General features: G+C 38.1%; 1 protein-coding gene across 1 annotated transcript in view; it reads right to left on the reverse strand.

The window, feature by feature from the left end:
- The window catches only part of sgcd (sarcoglycan, delta (dystrophin-associated glycoprotein)), a 185066-nt gene extending 174611 nt beyond the window's left edge, over window positions 1–10455 (reverse strand). The window contains exon 1 of the mRNA XM_055046609.1: window positions 10383–10455. The gene's annotated coding sequence lies outside the window, so the exon portion shown is untranslated. The remainder of the gene's footprint in view (window positions 1–10382) is intronic.
- Between the last annotated feature and the right edge of the window lie 12771 nt (window positions 10456–23226).

A 23226-nucleotide genomic window follows, 5' to 3' on the forward strand; every position in this document is an offset into this window, starting at 1 on the left:
ATTGATCTCCTCCAAAGGCCCTATACCAGGTGTCTCTCTTTGTGTCAGAGTTTAGTTCATATTGATACTGTAATATAAACAGTATTTTGGGAATCTGTGCCAGTGAAATGTACCTGGAAACCTTCAAAGAAACATATCCCTAAGGTTCAAACCTGATCTGATACCTGAAGTACCTCAGGGTATCTACTGCAAACTCCCTCAAGAGGAAAAGCTTAGCCTCACTACGACTGATGATAGTATTCAACTTTCACAATCTCTGCACATTTATAAAAGACCTGAAGTTCACATTTATAAACTGGTTTTAGCAAACTGGTTTGACAAACTGCTTGATTTGTCAAACCAACTAAAACCAAAGGAAATGAGAAAATAGATCCTGAAAGCACCACCAGAGGGAGCCGTTTTCCCTACTCCTGAGAACAGGCAGGAATCTACCAGGACAGTTTGGAATAATTGATGCTTCCATTTGCTGACAAGCTTTTTACTGATGTCACTTTCCAGCAGGATTTTGTACCAGCCCAGACTGCCACAGGTACCAAAAGGCGGTTCAATGATCATGGTGGTACTTTGCTTGGTTGATCAGCAAACTGACCTAACTAGAACCCTGAAGAGAATTTTTGGAGTATTGTCAAGATGAGAAACATTAAGGCAGATGATCTGAAGATGATTATTAAAGCAATCTGGGCTTCCAGGACACATCGTCAGAACCTCTGTGCCGCGCTGCTCTGGTGCGATTATTCACATAAACAGAGGCCTTTTTATGCATTGAGAATGTACGGAACAGAACATGGACATACCTTTCAATAAATCCATATTTCAGTGCTTGAAATTTGTTTCTTATTGATGTTATGAAATAGTTTGAATGCTTTGAGCATAGAAATGAACAGAAATATGCAAGTTTTCTAACATTTTCATCCTGATTTGAATTGGTGAAATATATTCAGTTTAATTAATGTTCTTATTTTTTAATATGCACCTGAGTTCTGCTAATCTGGTCCACCTGATCATCCTTTTGGTTACGTCTTTGCTTGGCCGAGATCAAGACCAGGTTAATCTGCTTATGTCCAGTCAATTTTGCCTCTCCCTTTGCATTAACTTAGGCCAAGTTACAAAATCTGCAACTTAAATGGTGCAAATAATATATCCATCAGGGAGACGAGTATAAACAACTGCACCAAAATACTTCAGGTAAAATGGAAAACAGCTCCAGAAATTGGTTTACAGCTCACCACCTTCAAACGATTCATTCTCAGGTTTTACCAAGCAAACAATCTTTTCCCTGTTTCTACTGCTGCTTCAGATTTCAGAGGGTTTCTTTGTTTCGTTTGTGCTGCCACCATGCAATTGGCCAATTAGATGAGTGCATGAACAAACTGGAGGTCCAATTGTTCCTAATGAAGAGCTTGTTGAGTGAATAAAGGCGGCGTGTGTCTGTTTTTGCTCTTCATAGTTCTGAAATCCTGAAGCCTCAGCAGGTTTTTGTCATTTCATCTCAGCTGTTCGCTGCTGCTGGATCCAACAAACGTTGAGCAGTAAAACAACTTCATGTTCCTCGGCAACGACCTTTTAAATGTAATGACTTCAACAAGAATGTCTGTTACATCTTAATACCCTGTGATTAGATCACTATGAATATTCATTTCCTCAGAGGACACAGACCAAATGAGATGACAGTGACTCTCTGCTTTCATCTCCTCATTATGCCACATTCATATCCATTAATATTAAAATACTACCTCCATTGTATCTTTAATTAATCACACTTTCTTTATGAACATTGTTTTGGTTCTATTCTCTTATTCCTTCTTGTGCGTCTTAATGACATACAGCCTTCCATTTTCCCTCCACAGAGATATCAGCTGCATCATGGATTAAATTTAATAAGAATAACTGTTTTTAATCTGACTTGTTAAGGGCCGCCGGCTTTTTTCCATGTGCTGAAATTGTAATTGCTCTATTAAAATTCTATTAACAGGGTCCGTCTGGCAGTATTTCTGTGTAAATGACATTAGATCAACAGAGAAATTGTGACAACAAAGATCTTTCTTTCACTGTGATTGACAGTTTGACAAACTGAGACTTTTTCTTTTTTTTTTTGCAAAGTGTCATTTAACAGTGGAGTTTGGAAAATGTTTGTCCTCTTTTATAACTCATGAAAAGTGTAACTAAATCCATTAATAAGGCATATTTAAAGCCATCACTGACTCACTGTGCAAAGAAGGATGAAGTGGATGGAGGTGAGTAATAATCCACACTGCAGTCTGAGCTGGAGTTCATATTTTTAACTAGGATGTCTTCACAACACAAACACATTGTTATTATACTATTTCAGGCTCAATATTGATACTAAGAAAATTACTTGATATAATATTTTGATACCACAGTAACCCTTTTTGAAGGAACAGAATAACTGTTTGGTTAAGACCAACAAATACAACAAACTTTAACCTCTATATTTAGCGTAAATCCAGTAAACAGAGGGCAATCTTGCCCTATTTTATTAAAAAAAGAATTTTAGTGTTATAGATTTAAAAAACGAAAGATCATTCTATACTAAAATTTTTATTTTAAAACAAAAATGGATCTGGTGCATCTAAAACATTTTTTCACAGTTTGTACAAAGATTAACGTGAATCAGAACAGTGGATTAGGCTGTTTGAGTCTGTGAAGCTATAATTCAAAAACATTTAAAAACAGTTAAATACATATCTCTGGAAGGTTTACTATATCAGCATGGCTTGTAGCATTAGCTTGTGGGGTTAGCTTGTAATCACAGTTAGCATGTGGCATTCTTTGACATTACTGTTTTTTTCTGTCCATCTGCCTGATGTAATGTGACAATTTGGGAAAATGTAAATAGGTCAGTTTATGTTTTGATGCAAATGAGTATCTTTGAATAATCAGTTTTTCTGGTGTCAAATATATCAAAATATTGATCATTTTGACAACCCTACTAACACTACATTTTTTTTTCAGACCGATTTATGTTTTTGCATTATTTTTAGTATTACTGTATTAACTCATGTAATCAAGGACAGCTGTTGTACTTGTTGGTGCAATCTCCAATTTTAATGTTGGAAAAATTTATTTGAACCCCTTATTGAGTCAGAATTACATTTTAAGTCAAAGATTTCCTCCTACATGACTCTTTTGTGTATAAATGTCAGTAAAAAGTAAAAAAAAAAAAAAAAAAAAGTTTATTGCTTGTCTGGTGGTTTATATCATTAAATTAGTTGTGAATATTTGTACTCCACAAACCAATTGATGCCACAGTGATAAGAGAATATCAATGTCCTCAGAATTTGGTGGTGTTTCCTTTGAACTGCATGCCAAGCATTTTTGGTTTCCTTCCAGATTTATAAACCTCCATCATTCTCTTCTTGGTATTTTAGCTGATTTCTTTTGACTTTCCTATTGTGTGAAACCAGGAAGTGGTCAGTTCAAGGCGTGGCCTTAAAATTCATCCACAGGTCAGTCTCCAAATAATTTAAATGTAGGTTAACCAAGCAGAGAAATCATCATTTGGGCTTTTCCTCACTGTTAAGGAGACAATAGTAATTCTGTATGTAAACTTTTGACTTTGAAGACATTAGTAAATACATCTCTGGCATATTTTCTTATTGTTTTATTTCAAAAAAATATAAATGGTGTTGACAAATCTAACTAATCTAAAGCAAAAACAACAACAAAAAAAAAAGCAAAAAAAAAAAAAAAAAACAATTGCCTGATATAGCTTCACCAGTTAAAAAAAAAAAGTATGTATGGTGTATGTAATTCTCTGGTATCAACTATAATATTTTCACCAATTAACATTTTGGCTTGGAGAAACCTGCTGGATTAAATATCAGATGTTTACAAGTTGACAGAAAAACATTAATATTTACTGAATCAACAACAACCTAAACAACAAAGTTGCATCTCTTCTAGCGTGATAAGCCCCCGATTTATAGTGAAGTTTGTTAATTCGGTCCAATCTAGTTCAGAGAGAGATTCTCATAACAAAGCTGTGCAGAGACCAACTGTGACCTTCCCTGTCCTCATCTTGTCAACAACCTCTCTGGACTTGGAGGAAAAGGACAAGGCTAAATTAGAAAGCGCTGTGCAGGAGCATCACAGAATGTGGACTGATTTAATTCACTACCTGGATGGAATGATGATGGCCGCCATTTGTTTCCTTTATACAAAGGAGCTCATTTACTTCACTGTGAAGCTGAAGAGTCAGATTAACAAAATCTTTTAAAATCAGGACAGAAATAAAGATAAAATAGGGTTATTTTAAACACCTTCAAAAATAAACTTTTATTTGAGTTGCATATTTAAAAACCATTGCGCATTCATAAATCAGATTTATAGTCTTAGAAGCACATAAAACCTGTCTTGTGTATTAGCTCTATGGATGTCCACTATGAAGAATGAATGCTCCATTTGAAGGTGAAATTAGACACCATTTACTCCTGTAAGAAGGATTAAACAGAAACAACTTGTGAAAAATCTCATTTTAAATCAAATCAAATCAAATTTTAATTGTTTAGCACATTTCAGCAGCAAGGCATTTCAAAGTGCTTTACATCATAAACACAAAAACACAAAATCGTGCAACATATAATAGACAATACATTGTTACATATTACATTTCAAATACAATTCTAACCAGGTGTGTTTTTAGTTGAGATTTAAAGGAAGTCAGGGTTTCCGCTGTTTTACAGTTTTCTGGAAGTTTGTTCCAAATTTTTGGTGCATAGATGCTGAAAGCTGCTTCTCCTCTCTTGGTTCTGGGGATGCAAAGCAGACCAGAACCAGAAGACCTGAGAGGTCTGGAAGGTTGATATAACAACAGCAGATCTTTGATGTATTTTGGTGCTAAACCGTTCAGTGATTTGTAAACTAACAGCAGTATTTTAAAATATATTCTTTGAGCTTTAGCTCAAAGAATATATGAGCTTAAAGAAGGCATAGAGCACAAAACTGATGTTATGTGCTCTATCTTCCTAGTTTTAGTGAGAACAGGAGCAGCAGCGTTCTGGATCAGCTGCAGCTGGAAGATTGATTTGTTGGACAGACCTGTGAAGACGCTGTTGCAATAATCAATGCGCATGGATGAGTTTCTCTAGATTTGGCTGAGACATTAGTCCTCTAGTCCTGTAGATGTGTTTCAGGTGATAGAAGGCCGACTTTGTAATCGTCTTTATGTGGCTTGCAAGGTTCAAGTCCGAGTCCATCACTACTCCCAGGTTTCGGGCCTGATTGCTAGTTTGTAGTTGTAATAACTGAAGCTGTGCATTGACTTTAGATCGTTCCTCTTTAGGTCCAAAAATAATGACTTCAGTTTTGTTTTTGTTCAGCTGGAGAAAGTTTTGACACATCCACACATTTATCTGTTCTAAGCATCTGTTCAGTGATTGAATGGGTTCAGAATCACTTGGTGACATCGTAATGTAGAGCTGTGTGTCATCCGCATAGTTATGGTAGCTAATATTATTTTCTGTTATAACCTGAGCTAGTAGGAGAATATAAATATTGAATAAGAGGGGTCCTAGAATTTAACCTTATAGTACCCAACATGTGACCTTTGACCTCTTTGATGAGAAGTTTCCAATTGAAACAAAGAAATCCCTGTTCTTTATGTAAGATTCAAACCAGTCGAGCACCGAACTGGAGAGTCTGACCCAACTTTCAAGTCGATTCAGTAATACGTCATGGTCGACAGTGTCAAAAGCTGCACTGAGGTCCAACAGAACCAGCACTGTGGTTCTCCCACAGTCCGTATTTATATGGATATCATTGAATACTTTTACGAGGGCAGTCTCTGTGCTGTGGTGAGCACGAAAACCAGATTGGAAAGAGTCAAAGCAGTTGGTCATCATGAGGAAACCAACAAAAGAGAATAATTTTGCAGATTTGTCATTTTTAAGGACAGTTTTTATGTAGATTTAATAAAATTACCACCATTATCCAAAAACAGTTGTATGATTGTGCCTTATAAACTGATGCAATGTGAAGGGTATTTATTTTAAGTAAAGCTCATTAAAACCACTTATTGTTTCAGAAAATATTTGCTTTTGGAGATTTATTAGCCAAATAGTATTTAACTTTAGAATATAATTTTATAAAATTCCTATCCAGTTCACAATTTTGTCAGTAAATTAGAATATACAACTCATCTGTTGATTTAAAAGCATTTTTTTTTTTTGTAAATGACCTATGAGCAGGTATCAAACATATATTTTCCTAACAGCACATTTCTGAAATATATATATATTTTTTTTGTCGGTTTGTTATATTTTAGTCTAAAAGGTCATGTTTTTATTATCTGTAAGTCAAAAATCAATGTAATTACCTGGTCATAACTTGAAAATATTAGTCTGTTTGTAATTAATCTGTACAATATGTTTCACGTAGTGTACTGAGTTACAGGAATAAACAAACTTAAGTATTCCAATGTATTAAGTATGATTGTATTATGTTATTTACTCCAAAGTTTACTTTTGTGTTAACCAAAACTTATTCTTTCTTCCAGAGCTCCATTCTGTCCTCGCAATTCCCTATCAGTACAGTATAACTGTTTTGCATCTGGTGTCTGACAAACATCGTGTGACTAGTTAGAAATCTAAAGTGGGCTGAAACTACACTAACAATTCAGTGCAAGGGCTTCTGAGCAGTTCTTTGCTCAAGTTTTTGTGACATATGAATTATTCTGACAATAAATACCTTCTAGTTCTGTCAGCCTGGAGTAAGTAGACAAGTTTTGGCCTTTAGCCTGATCTAAAGATGACATCAGATTATGCTAAAGGCTAAGATAATTGATTGTGTGAGCCATGTTGTTCTGAAAGATAATTGTTTTACAGGCACATTCAACACTGTTGCAGGTTAGATGTAGTTATAGCCAACCTAAATTATTAATAGTATAATTAACCACATCCATGCATAGCATGCATGTTACCTAGATAGCATGCTACTTGTTAGAATTTATCTAGTAAAATAGTTAACATGATTTTAGTCTATTATCCCGTACAAAAAAAAAAAGATAACTTAATTTTCCGTCAAGTATCTATTATGTTTAAGATGACCAGCGAGCTACTGCTAGTCATCAACAAAGCCATCATTCAGTCTGACTGTGTTCATCCATCACTCTGTGGTTTGGCTCATCCACAAAACAGGACAGGTCCAAAAAGTAGCAAACATTTAGTTCAGCAAAGCGGATCATGAGGGCTGACCTTCACTTTATCCACGACTTGTACATGTCTATGGGCAAGAAAAGGGCAGCCAACTGTTTAGATTTTTACCTTCAAGTTGGCGCTACAGAGCACTTTTTCGAAAAAAAAAAGAAGGCATAGGCTGTCTGAACACTCTGCCATGAAACCAAATAATCATTTTGCTATCCAAAACCTGCCTTTTTTCCTTCATATCGATTGAAAAAGTGACTATACATACTGATCCTTTTATACTTTGTTCCATCCAAAGTTGCGATAGTTGTAATATCTGTACACTTTGATCACTTGAAAAAGTTAAATTCCAAGTTTGTGGAACTTGACTATGATGCTAAGAGGTTAGCTCACAGACACTTGAAACATTTGTGTGAGCAAGGCAGCCAACAAACCTGACTGAGTTATGTCAGAAGGAAAGGGATAAACTTCAAGCAAACGACTGTTAAAAAGCTTTAACTCAATCCATAGTTTAAATTGTAGTTCTGATAAATATTAAGGGAATATAAATGAATTGTTGTAGCAGCTCACAAAGAGAAATCATTTTTCGAGCTTAGCTGATCTAAAACAGGAAAGTTCACTTTGCCTATTTTCTTATTTTAAATTTAGTGAATGCTTAAGTTTGGTTTCAACTATGAAAAATGTTATTTTCTATTGGCTCGATAAGTGTGCTTACTTTAAGCTCTTAAGAATGCAAAATATAAAGTAAAAAAAGATATAACTTCGATGCAAACTTTAACTGGAAAACAACAAAATAAGCCCAGTTACTCCTGTGGTTTTATTTCAGTATGCAGACACAGTCTGAGGCTTTTAGATAGAGACATTGGAGATCTCTGTTAAGGCGTATATTTAATACAGTTAAGTAGGTCAGCAGCTGATGAGTTTCGTTTCGAGCTTTTCCACTGGTGAATATTTTCCACCTGATTTATATCTAAAATAACAACTTGAAACGGTCAAATTAATGTACAATTAAACAGGGACGAGTCCAATAGATCGTTAATATCAGGGTATTTTGTTGCTTTTAGTTGAAGCGAGGAGTTTATTTACTGGCAGCGACCAGGTTGGTTAAAATTCACCCGATTTTAATTCTCCTGCATTGTCTCTATGTACAATGGAGGGACATTTTCATGCAGCTCAGGCTGTGCACACAGACAGGCAGCAATTTCTTCTTTCAGATCCCCCATCATCATCATCATCATCATCATCATCAAGTCCTGTCCTCATCCCTGCATTATACACATTCTCTGTAGGACACATGGCAGCCTGATGGATGGGCCGGCTTCACACAGAGCAATGGAACAATTACTCCAGCGTTCCATCTCTGTCAGGACTCTGTTCAAAGAGTCTGCTGTTGGAAAAGAAAAGCACCCATAACTCAAACCGACAATCATTTGAATAACAGGTGCGTGTTTACTTCTATTTTTTGCCTTCAGGAGCTTGTGAAAAATGGACTCAACAATTTTTAAAGCGCATATCCAAAAAACACAGCCAGAAGAATATTCTTTGGATGATGTTTCAAGACAGTATGTATCAGGAAAAATCACACCATGGTAACCATCAAGTACGATGGTGGATGAATGATCATTTTTTGGGGTTCCGTTAAACAGAAATTATCTCCTGTCATCATTTATCTGGGAGCAGCATTCAGATGGAGGCTTAAGACATCTCAACAAGTTGATAAAGATGGTCGCTTCTGCTCAGAGAACTACTCCCTTCGTTTAAACTGTAACATTGTTTTTGTTATTCAGCTGCTTGCTCCAGTGACCGGAGTCTCACACAGAAATTTTTTAAGCCAGTACTTCACAGATACAAAAGCACAAAGCACAAGAATGCACAGTTATGCATGAGCAGGCAGATAATAATAAAAAAAACACAGCGGAGCGCGTTGTGCTACGTTGTGCTACGTTGTGCTACTTAATCTGTTCTTTTTTTTTTTTTTTTTTTTTTTTTTTTTTTTCCAGATCTTTCACTGCTATTCTCCTGCTAATAGTATTCATACTTTTTCTAAGTGTATTAATAATGAGGGAGGAAAAGTTGAGATATATTATGTGGAAAAAAATGTTAAGTGGCAAAGACCAAAAAATGGTCTTTGCCATTTTTTGTATGTTTTTATGCAGTCTTGTTTTTCTGTTGTAGAAATAAAATAATAAAAAAAGCAGTTTGTTTGATAACATCCTTAAATCATAATGGCATCTAGTGGCCTGACTTGACAATTACAGTCAACTGTAGGTGTCTTGACGGTGCCAGCTAAATGTGGAACAAACATCCAATATTACCAGTAGTTTCCAGTTTCCGGCTTCATGTAAACTCACCCTTAAACAAAGAGAGGCTTTTCCCTTAGAGGCTACTTCTACTTTAGCTGCACTATAATACAGATTATGACAAGAGATAATGTTTACATGTGCAAAATTTCTTGATTGCACATGTAATCAAGAAATTTTGGATTGAAATAATTCAATCCAATCATTTCAATTTGATTGGATTAAAATGTATTCATATTAAGTAATTACAGATGTGTATTTTATATGGGTACAAAATTAATTAACTGGATCATGATGTGTGTAGACACACCAGTGTTTATTTATAATACAAGCCCTGAGTAGCACAAGTGTTTACATGCACACTGTTTGGATTAAGAATCCCTCTAATTCAGACTACAAAGTCATTCTGATCAAGCTGATTTCAATCAGAATATTTTGAATGGGATGTTTACATGTACATGTCACCATGTCTAATGATTACATAGGGAGACCAAAAAGGGGACTGACAAAGGATGCAGAAGACAGGACTAAATAGAGACCGAAGACTCGCTCTAAAAATCTGAAAGAAAACCCAAAAAACAGGAAGAGAAGAAGACAGACCTCTCATCTTGTAGTTGTTGAGCATCCAGAAAAAATTCTTTCAGCTGCAAAATTCAAACTGAGTGAATTTTGTTTTCTGAAAGTTATTTAATGTGGACTTAACACACAGGCTGGAAGAGGGACAACATGACTTTCATATCTCTGGGTGTAGTTACGATATTGTTTTTCCACAAATCACATTTCAGCCGCTGCCGTTTTGCTCTCTCAAGAGATTCACTCACACAAGTGCATAAATACATAATAGAAAAATAAGTGAAAACAGACAATATGGAGGAGGAAGGGAGCGTTGAGAAAGAAGTGCAGTTAAAACATAATTCGGTACCTTCAGGAAAATGCCGACTGCTCTTTTTTTGCTGCTAATCCGGTTAGCGGACCTGGCCCAGTTTTTGTTTAAGAGACATTATCAGCCTCTTCACACGTATGAAGGAAAATATGTGCAGGAAGGTAATTTCTATTCATCAGCACACTAACACACGCCTCATCCCCTCCCACTTCAACCTCGTTACTTTGTGTGTTTTCAGGCTTTGGACTGAGACAGCAGTTTCTCCGATTTGCTGTATCTCTGGCAGCTGAGCAAAGCACAGAGTACTTCAGAAGACAAAAGCAAAAAGTCGTCTTCTGTGGAGACAGTGGAAGGAGTTGAGAGGAAATGTTTGACTCCAGTTCAAGGCAAACGTCAGAGGACATGTTTGAAATGCGGCCTTTTCTTTTGATGCTTTTACACCAACGGTGAGACTTAAAAGGTTTTTGAAATTTCTGTCTTGATTGTACAAATCAGACAGCAGTCTTCCTGTTCTGAGCAGGCAAGTGAAGTGAAAAGCAGATCAGAGAAGGATTCGCCTGAAAATGCTCGTAATTCACCTTCATCGCTTTTTGAAAAGCCAGTAGATGAAAAAATACAGAAAATTATGTTTGAGCTAGTTCTGAAGCTGAAATATTTAAATCGCCTGTCTTACTTTTGTGAAGCAACCTATCAGTAGGCCCAATTACTGTCATTTTTTTTAAAAGTCACCAAATAAAAAAAAACAAAAAAAAAAAAACAGAGAGGCTGAACATTGAAAAGAAGATTTTGTATGTTATCCTGTCTGCTTGACTTGACATCAGCACAGTGCTGGGCTGATCTGGTGATTATTGTATGGATCAACTAATTACTAACTGGATAACAGAAGGTGCTTAATATTTTTTTCTGATACACAATTTGAACTGGGTGAAGCTAATCTATGCCATTGTAGTTCTAGGTATATTAATGGACAAAGATTATTTAATTATTATTTTAAAAGCCAAATATATTTTTATACAGATTTGGCTTAATTGCTGCTCTGAGTGTGTTCTTTCACAAAATGGCCTTTTATGAGTCTGCATGCTCCAGTTACAGATTACACAAGTGCTCACATAGTTGATTGTTGGATTGGAACAATTCAAAATGATGCCATTTTGATTAATTGAAAATGGCAAATTTATAGTTTCTCATATTTTTTTTTTTCTGAGATTATGTCCATTATTACTTTTCAAGACTCCACAACTAAACGAAAATGCTGATTTACTTTACATAATCCACAATTTCAGTATAAATTTGAAAATCTTGACTTCAGTTATTCTGATCTAGAAAATTGAAAGTGTAGTGAAATATCATTCATATTTATTGTAATAAATTGCCAAAGCCCTCATGTTGAGTTACAAGAATGATTATTTTATTTTTCTTAAATAGCAAAACTATTTTATCATAAAATTTCAGTTGCAGAAGTTATAAAAGTCACATCTAACACTATAAATTATGCTTTGCTTTGTATCCATTATATTAATTACAGAGAAAATACAACATGGCTGCGTTAGTGAGTAAAAGTCAAGAGTCAAGACTGCTCCAGAGGCTTTGGGTCGGATTTCATGTCGTGCATTAGCTGCTCTCTGTGGAGAACTGGCTTTCAAGCACATTAATGGGTGTGACACAAATAATGGAGAGTCGGCTATTAAGGTTACAAGTCACTGATGAGTAAAATCGGCCTTTCACTGTGGCCCCTTTGTGTAATAGAACATATCTCCTGCTGCCTTCATAACAGAAATATAACAATCAGCAACATATTTAATTATTGTTGCTCACGCATTGGTTTAATGAGATTTGTGGAGCAACACATGTTCTTTTGGAAGGAGCCATTTAAATGTGGAAGTTTTTTCCTCTCCATCTTGCCCTTTTAATTGAATTATTTTACTGGGTTTATGTTTAATTCTAGGAGATGTATGTTCATTTGTTTTTGGTTCTACTAGTTTACAGTGGGGACAAATTTAGCACGTAATTAAAGTTTACGATATTTGTAATTTTTGAATAAAACAGATTCCCCCTCATGATGACTGAAATCTATCAGGCTGCCTTTTGGGGGCTCTAAGCAGATTTTCCCACCTCACCATTCCAATATGTCAGCACCAGATGCATTGTCATTCCTAATCTATTCTGTGTGTAACATACCTGCTATCATTAGCACTTAATTTTAACTAAAGTTGCCTTTAACAGGCTTGATATCAAGCTCAGTCTTTGAGCTGAAGCTCATAGGTCCACCCAGGTGTTTTGCACAGCTGAATGGTTGCCATGGAGATTAAAGGATTTCTTAAATACACATAAAAGAACCAAGGCAACACTGCAGGTAATTAGGGAATAAGATTATAACATGATGTAAACCTCAGAGAAGTCAATTTTACAAAAATATTATCCCTTAAACGAAAAGGAAAAGAAAATTAAACTTGCCTTTGGGTGCTTAGTGGATCCAAACCAAAGTCATCGGCTCCTTGATATCATCCCCAATGCCTAGTGTGGTCTTCAAAGGAACCAGGCTGAGGAAGGAGAGAATATACAAGATTCTAAGTCAAATGAGTTCGGTTATAAGCATGATTGGGTTCAAAAAACACTGCCAATAGGGAACTCCTTGATTTTCTGGGGAATATAATCAAAAGTTTGTACTGCTGCACATTCATTTTGTATGTTGTTTTTGTGAAACAACAGAGTATTGTTTGGTTTGAAATAATTCTTGAGCAGTAGCACGCTACCTGCTGAGCCTGAACGCTGTGGAAGCTCAGCAGGAGAGATGTAAGCCCGTAATCAAGGAACGCTTATTTCTGTTCAGACGGTGAATCCAAACACGTGTCAAAGCAGAAACCTCTGCCCTGTCCTGCTGTCAGACTAATAAAGTAAAACCAACAGAGTAGAAAAAAAAACTGTTTTTTTTATAACAACTACTTACAAATGTGCATATACAGTACATAAATCCCAGTTGGATGCACACTTTTGAAAATTTCCAGACTGAAGATTATGGGGCTTTGTCTGAACCACATCAGGCAGGAAAATGTAAAAAGGTTAGAGGAAGAAAATATGCCAGAGGAAGTGCAGAGGAGAAAAATGAGGGCGAGAAAGTGGAAAGAGATACCATTTACAAAATAAAAAAGGGACACAGAAGGAGTGAGACGTGCTAGAGCGAAGCGGCTCTTTATTTACACTGCACGATTTATGACGTCCTGCATATGCTGTGTGGCATGGGAGTCGTAGCCTCCTGGCCAGAGGAAGCAACATCATTTCAAGCTCGAGTGCCCGCTGCGCCTTCGAGTGCACTGCCAAAAAAGCGCACGGCTGCAGAATATCAACGAAATCCCCTGACCTTTTCTCTAACACACCGCTGTGCACAGAAAGGCCGGCGCCTCTGTCGCTGAGCTGAGATGCTCAGACATGACCCTACGGTGCTAGGTTTTATCAAGCAGGAAAAAAAATTAATGGTTTTATATTCATGTCTTTTTCTTAACAGCAACAAAATCTCTCTTGTTGACCATGACTGTCATAAAAAGATAAATTATATTTTTCTTTATGAAAAATGTGCAAGCACAGAGCTTTGAAAGCACTCTTTTGCAATTATGACAAAAGAAAATTGTTGCTAAAGTCAGTGAACATTTACTAATATTAATTTGATGAATAGCAGCATAATGAAAGGCAGCTCTTTTGTTATTTGAGAATTATTCATTCTGAAAGGCCTTAAACTTTCAGTTCTCTGGTGGCTTGTTCCTTTCTCATTTACTGGATTTAACATTATAAATGCCTGATTATTATCAATCCACCACCAGGAATGTAGATCGTGTGTATAATTTTTTATGTGCATTTTCCAGCACCACTCTAAAAGTTATTTATTCCCCAAAATGCAGCAGCTTTGGGTGTTTGCCATTTAGAACTCCACCTAACTGGCAAACTGAGTCATGAACAGGTTCAATAGGTCTATAGTTCAGACAAAATATGTTCATTACATTTTTTGCTCAAAATCATTCTCAGATAATGAGATTTTAGTCTGGTCAGTTCTGTCCATTTTAAGCTACTTTCAGAATGAGCCGTTTTAAGGTCACTTGTCACTTTAAATCCAAATGATGCTGGTTCTGACCACGCCCCAGTTACACTTGCGCCTCAAAATGGCTGCAAACAGATGTGCAATTACATTTTTGAAAAGCAGAAGTGGTTCCTCCTGAACAATCAACAAGAAAGCAGCACGTGGTTTCTGGATGGTAAGGCAACAACAAAACTCTGTCTTTTCCAGGAACTAAACATTCTGCAACTCAGCCTGGGTTGCTAGGTGACAGTCTGGGCTTCACTGGGGTTGCTAGGTGAGGGATTGAGCTTTGCTGTGTTTGTTCGGTGATGAGTAGTACCTGCTGATTTGTGATGTTACCTTCTGAAAGTTTTTGAAATGACTCATTTTAACATGAACTTATTGCCATAAACCATCTGGGTGAATGTTTTTAAGTGGCTGTGCTGTTTTTAGAAGCATCAGACGCAAATGGAAGAACAAAAGACAGTTGCCAAAAACTTCAACAACTCCAGCAGTTTGTTCTTTTACCAGAAGAGTCACACATGTCTTGTACAGGTGCCACCTAGTGGAACGGCATCGTCATTACTCTTCCATCAACATCCCTAGGGCCGTCATCAAGGACGTTTCTCCTTCGCTGCAGCTTAAAGATTTCTGAAAGTCACGCTTGGAGACTGCAAACAAAGTTAAGAGGCCGTGATAACAGCATTACATCTCTCACTGCCAGCACAAACACTAGCATGTGATGCTCCTTGGAAACCGAGCTGGCAGATCCTGCTCCATGTTCAGGGCAACCTCGAGGTTCACAGAGAAGGTTTTAACCACACCCGAGGTTAAGGGCTCCGCACGATGTTGGCAGCTCACTAAGGAAGTCCTGTGGGAGCTATTGATGTCGATCCAAGCTGATGAAAAAAGATTTTTTTATTAAGAGTAGCAATTATCCCGTTTTTTATAATCCACCTTCCGCTGCTGGATTGATTGTGCTGGGTTAAGATGGGAGCATTCACTGCGATGAGAGGGTACTCTAACCAGATTTTCAAACAAAAATTAGAGGCAGGACAGAAATTTGTTGCTAAAAAATGATTTAATGGTTGTAGAAGGGGAAGCAGGATAGCAGAGAGTCAGCCAAGGCAATTTTGGAGGAGGAAATTAGGAAGAATGATGAGATACCTCAAAATGAAAAGGAACTCTCCTCTGCACTCATTTTATTGGTTGTTGCAAGGAAAGCTCTTCCTGTCAAATGACTCTAAATTTTAATGCAAAACAGAAATGATAAAAAGCTGTTAAAAAAATCAGTGTTGAACATATCAAAGATGTAATTCATGCCGCAGTTTTCTCATGGAAATGTTTAATAAGTCCCCTCTCTCTCTGTCGTTGCCTCTGTACGGGTCTGTTCAGGTATGCTGAAGTGAAATAGCTGAATGCAGCGAGAAATATGACTGCATCCGAGACGGAAGGAAAGGAGAATGGAACAAGGAAAATCGGATCAGAAAGACGGAGCCTGACTTTAAGAAATGGAGAGAAGTCTACAGCAACGAAAGGGAAAAGCTTGAGAAGAAAGACATCAAACTGATGAGGATGACATTTTTTCCCCTCTAAAGAAAAGCTGTGAAAAATTACAAGTTTCATCTGCTTCAATGTTTCTTTTTGATACTTCAAGAGTGCTGCAGACGGAAAGTTTGCAAAGGAAGAATTTTTCCTTTAAAGTAAGTGGAGCAGAACTACTACTACCTACCGATTTATATGTTTCATTCATGGATGGCCCATATTTAGCAATGAAGTGAGCTCAGTTTCAGGAGATCTCTTCCATACAAAAATTAAATTTTTATACTTACATAGGTCATCACACCCCATGGTATGATTTCAAGAGGAGACTGTAGCTAAGCGAGTTGCCACTTTGGTACAATTGCTAGTACCAGGTTGGACTCTTTTATAACGCTGCATGGCAGAGGTCTGACAAGAAGGGATCCATAACGGGAATTCCCTCAATAATGAGTTGTAATTATTGTGGAGGCCACTGGAGTACAGTGAACTCACTGTAAGTTTAAATTAAAGGCATTTTAAAAAAAATAGGATGTCTTCATCCCAACCCTGTTTGGTTTGTTTTAATCAAACTCTAGTCCATTTTCTTGTAAAGTCCTGTTCTTTGGTGGAAATGTGAATGCACAATTAAACTCTGGTCCACCTCACCCTGGTATTGGTTTGAACATAGTTAACTCTGGTGCAGTTTTAATATGTATCAGGTGGTGCAAACAGACTGGAGACCACTCCAAAAGCAGGAAGCAGACTATGACGCAAGGCATTCTGGGTAAATAACACCAAAACTAACATATGTGTCATGCACTAGTGGGAGAAATAGCTTGTGGTCTTTTCCCAACATCAAAAGAGAAATCCTACAAGCGCTAAAATCTCACACTACTTCATTTTTGTTTATTTTTTACAGAGAAGGAACTTTCTTCATTGGTCTTGGTACAGCTCCACCACAGGCGAGGATAGGGAACAGATTTTTCAAAGGGTTTTAATAAAAACGTAACAAATGTTGCAATTTTTGTTGCCAGTAGTCTACTGAACTATCTGCTGTGAAAACATCCCCAGTTTTTGTTCTTTTACTTAACAGTTATCTTCTAGATCATTTAATATTCAATATACTATTTATCAGCTAAAAACCAAATTATATCATTGAATTAAAACATAGATTATTTTACAATTATTTTTGTAGAGTATATCCAAAATATTCAAACACAAAATGCAGCTGGGAAGCTGAAATACTTACCCACAATGCTAGTTGTTTCTCTACTGCCTGGCGTTTGTCAAGTAGCTTCTGTGGTGGCGCTAAGACACTTTCATCTGTATGTGTATAAATAATGAAGGTCTTTAAACTATTAAAATTGGCAGAAACATTTTTAGAGGTCTTCAGTATCTGTGGATTTCAGTTATTCACAGGGGCCCACAGTAAAAAGTTTCACTTTTTTAGTGGCCACCAGGGAAAAAGGACATGTTGCTTTTGCATGAGGAATATACTTCAATGTATTTGTTCTGTTTAATTACAGTTGCATGCTAGATAGTTCACAGAAATGTTGAAGATATGGTAAAAAACAAAACAAAAAAATCTTTAAGTTGAGGGAACAGGTTGTTTTGCACCTTGTCTAAATGAGATTTAAAATGTAGAAGCTTTAATTTACTATACTAAACTACAATGTGCAGATGTAATCCAGGCGAGCAGCAGGATAAGCACATCAATGACCTGACCAGCACTCCCACTGCCAGTCCTTGTTCAAGCCCTGATGTTCTGATTTCTACCAGGGTGAGCATGTGGACTTGTCATGGTCCCAAAAGGGTCTCGGTTACTGGCTTTTACAGGATTGCACGCTGCACCGGCGGTCCCACAGAATGGCGTGCCGTCACAAGAAGCCAGGTGCAATAATCCACTTTCAGTGAGCCCCTATTGTGTTAAAGCATATAAAAGCCCCTTTTACAGTGTGTCGCCAAGGCGAAGCCCCCTCTGCTTCCATTTTTACTCTCAAACAGGAAATTACACCCTCTGCAGCTGTGGATGATGACAAAATCTGTTCATTTTGTGACAAAAGCAACAAGGAACCAGACAAACACTCTGGCTTTCAGCAGGCCAATCAGTCTTTGGTTTGCATCTGGGCTTGATAGAAATCATATATTCATCAAGAGCTGAAGCCAAAACACCTTGACTCTGTTCTCACATATCCATTTCACCCAACTATAGATCCTTTTTGGAGCTTCATTCCACCTGTGAATATCAACAATGGGATCATACGGCGATCAGACTGTCTCTGCTAACACGGATCAAGATTAATGTCTCAGTAACACGCGGTGAAATGTGCTACCGGCTGTTTACAAATGTTCCCCATTCCACGTTTGACTCTGAACCGAACAATTTGTCACAAACCAATATGCTGAGGATTACCAGAGAGCGCACGGCTGATTTCCGACAGGAAGGAAAAGGCAAATATTTGTGTGGAGCTTGTGTGTAATAAATCTGAAGGAGATTGCATTGTCACCAACTGTATTAGATTCAAATGTGGTTAGAAACCATTAACATTAATGTCCATCAGATGCTAAATATGTTTTTCTCCTCGTGATCTGAACCAGTGGGATTAAAATATTCATTATATCTGCCTGGGGAGTGTTAAGAGGACTACTTCATTGGTTTGATATTAATAAAAAAAAGGGATAAAAATAACAGCAAACATGGATTTTCTTTGTCAAATATTAGTTTACATACAAAATGTGCTGCTGACATAGCAGCACATTTGGTACGTAATATCTTGGTCAATGCTATGAAATTAATGTCTTAAAACAAGTACCTATTTCCTGCTAAAAAGTTACTTGTAAGTTAATTCTGTCATTTTCAAGTGCATTAAGACATTTGCACTAGAAACCTAACAAATGTACTTTGTAATATTTTGTGATTTTGTAGTGTAGTATTGCTCAAGCAGGTAGTAGAAAACACAAGATGACATCTTGTTATTTTTAACCCTCTGTAAAATCTCAAAAATATTTATTTTTTGTTGGAATGCATCTCTCGCACCTTCCTCCAGCTGGGTCCTGAAACCCAGATGTGTCACACACTCCAGGTCATTTTGGAGGATCCCAAGGTGCAACCAGGGCAGACAGGATAAATAACTACTCCAGGAGTTCTGGGTCTTCCCCTGGGTCTCCTCCCTGAGGGACCAGCTAGAAGGGAGGAGCCCAGGAAGCAGGCTGATCAGATGGAAGGGAGGGTGCTCAATGACTTCTAATATATACGTATATATAAAAAATTCCCTTCTCACCCACCGCGGGTGGTTCTTATCCTCTGAGCTCGGGTCCTCTACCAGAGGCCTGGGAGCTTGAGGGTCCTGCAGTATCTTGGCTGTGCCAAGGACTGCACATTTCTGGACTGAGATGTCTGATGTTGTTCCTGGGATCTGTTGTAGCCATTGCTCCAGTTTGGGGGTTACTGCCCCGAGGGCCCCGATGACCACAGGCACCACTGTGGTCTTCACCTTCCAGGCCCTCTCCAGTTCTTCCCTGAGGCCCTGGTATTTCTCCAGTTTCTCGTGCTCCTTTTTCCTGATGTTGCAATCACTTGGTATTGCTACATCTACCACAACGGCTTTCCTCTGTTGTTTGTCCACTACGACAATGTCTGGTTGGTTAGCCATTACCATTTTGTCTGTCTGGATCTGGAAGTCCCACAGGATCTTAGCTCTGGCGTTCTCACCACCTTTGGGGGTGTTTCCCACTTTGATCTCGGGGTTTCCAGTCCATATTCTGCACAGATGTTTCTGTACACTATGCCTGCCACTTGGTTATGTCGCTCCATGTACGCTTTCCCTGCCAGTATCTTGCACTCTGCTGTGATGTGCTGGACTGTCTCAGGGGCCTCCTTGCACAACCTACACCTTGGGTCTTGTCTGGTGTGGTAGATCTGGGCCTCTATTGCTCTGGTGTTTAGGGCCTGTTCCTGGGCGGCCATGATGAGGGCCTCTGTGCTGTCCTTGAGTCCAGCTTTTTCCAGCCATTGGTAGGATTTACTGATATCAGCCACTTGGGTTATTTGCTGGTGGTACATCCCATGTAGGGGCTTGTCCTCCCATGATGGTATCTCTGGCACCTCAACCGTTCCTGTTGTCTGAGACATTCACTGAGCACATTGTCTGTTGAGGCTTTGTCCCTGATGTATTTATGGATCTTAGTTGTTTCGTCCTGGACAGTGGTTCTCACACTCACTAGTCCTCTGCCTCCGTCCTTGCGGCTCGTGTACAGTCTCAGGGTGCTGGATTTGGGATGGAACCCTCCATGCATGGTTAGTAGCTTTCTAGTCTTAATATCTGTGGCTTTTATTTCCTCCTTTGGCCAGCTGATTATTCCAGCAGGGTATCTGATTACTGGCAGGGCATAGCTGTTTATCGCACAGATTTTGTTCTTGCAATTGAGCTGGCTTCTCAGGACTTGCCTTATTCGTTGGAGGTATTTAGCTGTGGCTCCTTTCCTTGTGGCCTCATCGAGGTTGCCATTTGCTTGTGGTATACCTAGGTACTTGTAACTGTCCTCTATGTCTGCTATTGTTCCTTGTGGGAGTGAGACTCCTTCTGTGTGGATCACCTTCCCCCTCTTTGTGATCAGCCGACCACACTTCTCCAGTCCGAATGACATCCCAATGTCAGTGCTGTAGATCCTGGTGGTGTGGATCAGTGAGTCGATGTCTTGCTCACTCTTGGCATACAGCTTGATGTCATCCATGTAGAGAAGGTGACTGATGTTGGCCCCATTTTTGAGTCGGTATCCGTAGCCAGTCTTGTTGATAATTTGGCTGAGGGGGTTCAGGCCTATGCAGAACAGTAGCGGGGAGAGAGCATGTCCTTGGTATATGCCACATTTGATGGAAACTTGTGCAAGTGGTTTGCAGTTGGCTTCAAGGGTGGTTTTCCACAGCCTCATCGAGTTTGCAATGAAGGCTCTCAGAATCCTGTTGATGTTATACATCTCTAGGCATTCAATGATCCAAGTATGCGGCATTGAGTCATAGGCTTTCTTGTAATCAATCCAAGCCATGCACAGGTTGGTGTGTCAGGTTTTGCAGTCTCGGGCAACTGTGCAGTCTACGAGGAGTTGGTGTTTGGCTCCTCTGCTATTTACACCGATACCTTTCTGTGCCATGCTCATGTGTTTATCCATGTGTTTGCTTATCTTGGCCGCTCTGATGCCTGACATGAGCTTCCAGGTTGTGGAGAGGCAGGTTATTGGTCGGTAGTTGTGTGGGACTGGACCCTTTGATGGATCCTTCTGGATTAGGATTGTTCGCCCTTCAGTTAACCATTCAGGGTGAGTCCCACTTATATATATATATATAAATTACTCATATACTAATATACTTTCAGTTTTTTAGATGTTTTTTTTGTGGTGATTTCTTTCATTTCTTATAGAAGTTGAAGTACTGACTTAAATAACTAAACATTGAAGTTTAAATAGTGACACACTGGCTCTTTAATGCCAGGGTGTTGATGCTGTTGTCTAACAGCATCATTATTCAAATCCTGCAGACGGATCACAAGTTGGGACAGTCAACGCTTATAGAAGTCTCAGATTTTTTGGTGTCAAGAAAGAGTTAGGATGGTAAATTAAACTTTACTTTATTACATTTAGCTTAACTATCTGAATACAACTCAAAAGTCAAACTGGCTGTCTTTAGTTTGAGTTTCATTCATATTTCAGTCCATCAGCTGTTTGTTGAACTACAAATTTGACAAACCTGAAGGTTTGTTCCTGCTCTTTGGAGCAGGATGACTTTTCATCTGAGCATCTGAGCTCAAATGAATGAAACGCAGTTTTGCAATTACAGGAAAACTTTGTGCCAGCTTGCTTGCTTCTCCTCTCCTCGGATTGGTAAAGATTTTATTGATCCAACACCACAAAGCAAACAGAACAGGAAAGCCTGCAAACATGAGCCTAACTCACTGACGTCTCAGCTGACTGACTGCTTTTCCTGCAACCAAACAGTTTATTTCTTTGATGGCGGAACTCGAATGATGAACAATGTTCATCAGCTTAGAAAGATGTGGATAAATATGTGTCACTTTACTTTATTGCATAACGAATCACCGGAGCATAAAGGGATTTGAAGAAAAAAAAAAGGGATTTATGATTTTTATTATTTTGTTGGTTGTGACATTTTGGAATAATTTCAGCACGGCCTGTTTGTCATGTTCCACTCAGGGACGGCTTCATTCCCATGTTGAGAGTTTTCCAAAGGTCATTGCGGCTCTGCTACCCACTGTGATGCTTCACAGCCGACTAGTATGGGTTGTTTCACGATTAAAGCAGTGAAACACCAACATATAGGGAAGGAAAACTTTTCATCACAGCTACTGATTAACTAACTATGTAAATTACACCTTCCTTTATTCTCCTACTTCTATCTTAATCATGGACTCTTGTATTATTTATTTGTAGATGGAAATCTCCTAAATAAATCCTCATTCTGAGCAGTTACAGAATGAGGAAGATGAAGCACAGCTGTTCTGTTCAGCAGAGCAATGTTACTTCTGCTAAAATTCTCCGAAAATATCTGAGTGTAGCCAAGGGCGACTCCATGCACCTGTGGATTAAAGCCCCCATGAAGCTGTTAAGACCTAATCGCTGTCAGAGGATCAGCAGCTGCATGAACGTGGTCAAATAATGCATTTTGTGCTGCAAGGTGCTGGAACCACAGCAATATAGACTGAGATTTTTCTATGTAGATTTAAATTTGAGCCTTTTTTGAGATATAAGAGTAAAACCGCTTTCCTAAACACTGAAAACCCAAAATTCATTAACAGCTTACATGGCAAAAGAAAGATTATTTGATAAAACAGGTAAGAAATATAAGAACAAGCAGGAGGTTTTTGCAACATGACTGCAAATTAAATCATGTTTTGTGGCTTTTTCAGTCTTTATTTACATTTACATTGTACTTTTTACTTTATTTATTATTTACATTAATAAATTAAAACAAGATAAAAAAAAATTCCTATCTATCATAGGCAACATATTCAGGTCCATACACTGATGGCTTAAAATATGGGTGCAGCAATGGACTCAGAACTGAACCTTCAGAGTCACATAAAGACAGTTACAAAGTCACCCTTCTATCACCTGAAGAACATTTCCAGAATAAAAAGGACTCAGTAAGATCTAAAGCAACTCATCCATGCATTGATCTTTAGTCTCATTAATTACAGAAACAGAATCCTCACAGATCTGCCTAAAAAGAAGCAGCTGATCCAGAACGCTGCTGCTTGTGTTCTCACTAAAACCAGGAAGATAGAGCACAACTTCCCAGTT

This window comes from Poeciliopsis prolifica, unplaced genomic scaffold, assembly GCF_027474105.1.
Source record: "Poeciliopsis prolifica strain line A6 unplaced genomic scaffold, Auburn_PproV2 SCAFFOLD024, whole genome shotgun sequence".
Lineage (NCBI taxonomy): Eukaryota > Metazoa > Chordata > Actinopteri > Cyprinodontiformes > Poeciliidae > Poeciliopsis > Poeciliopsis prolifica.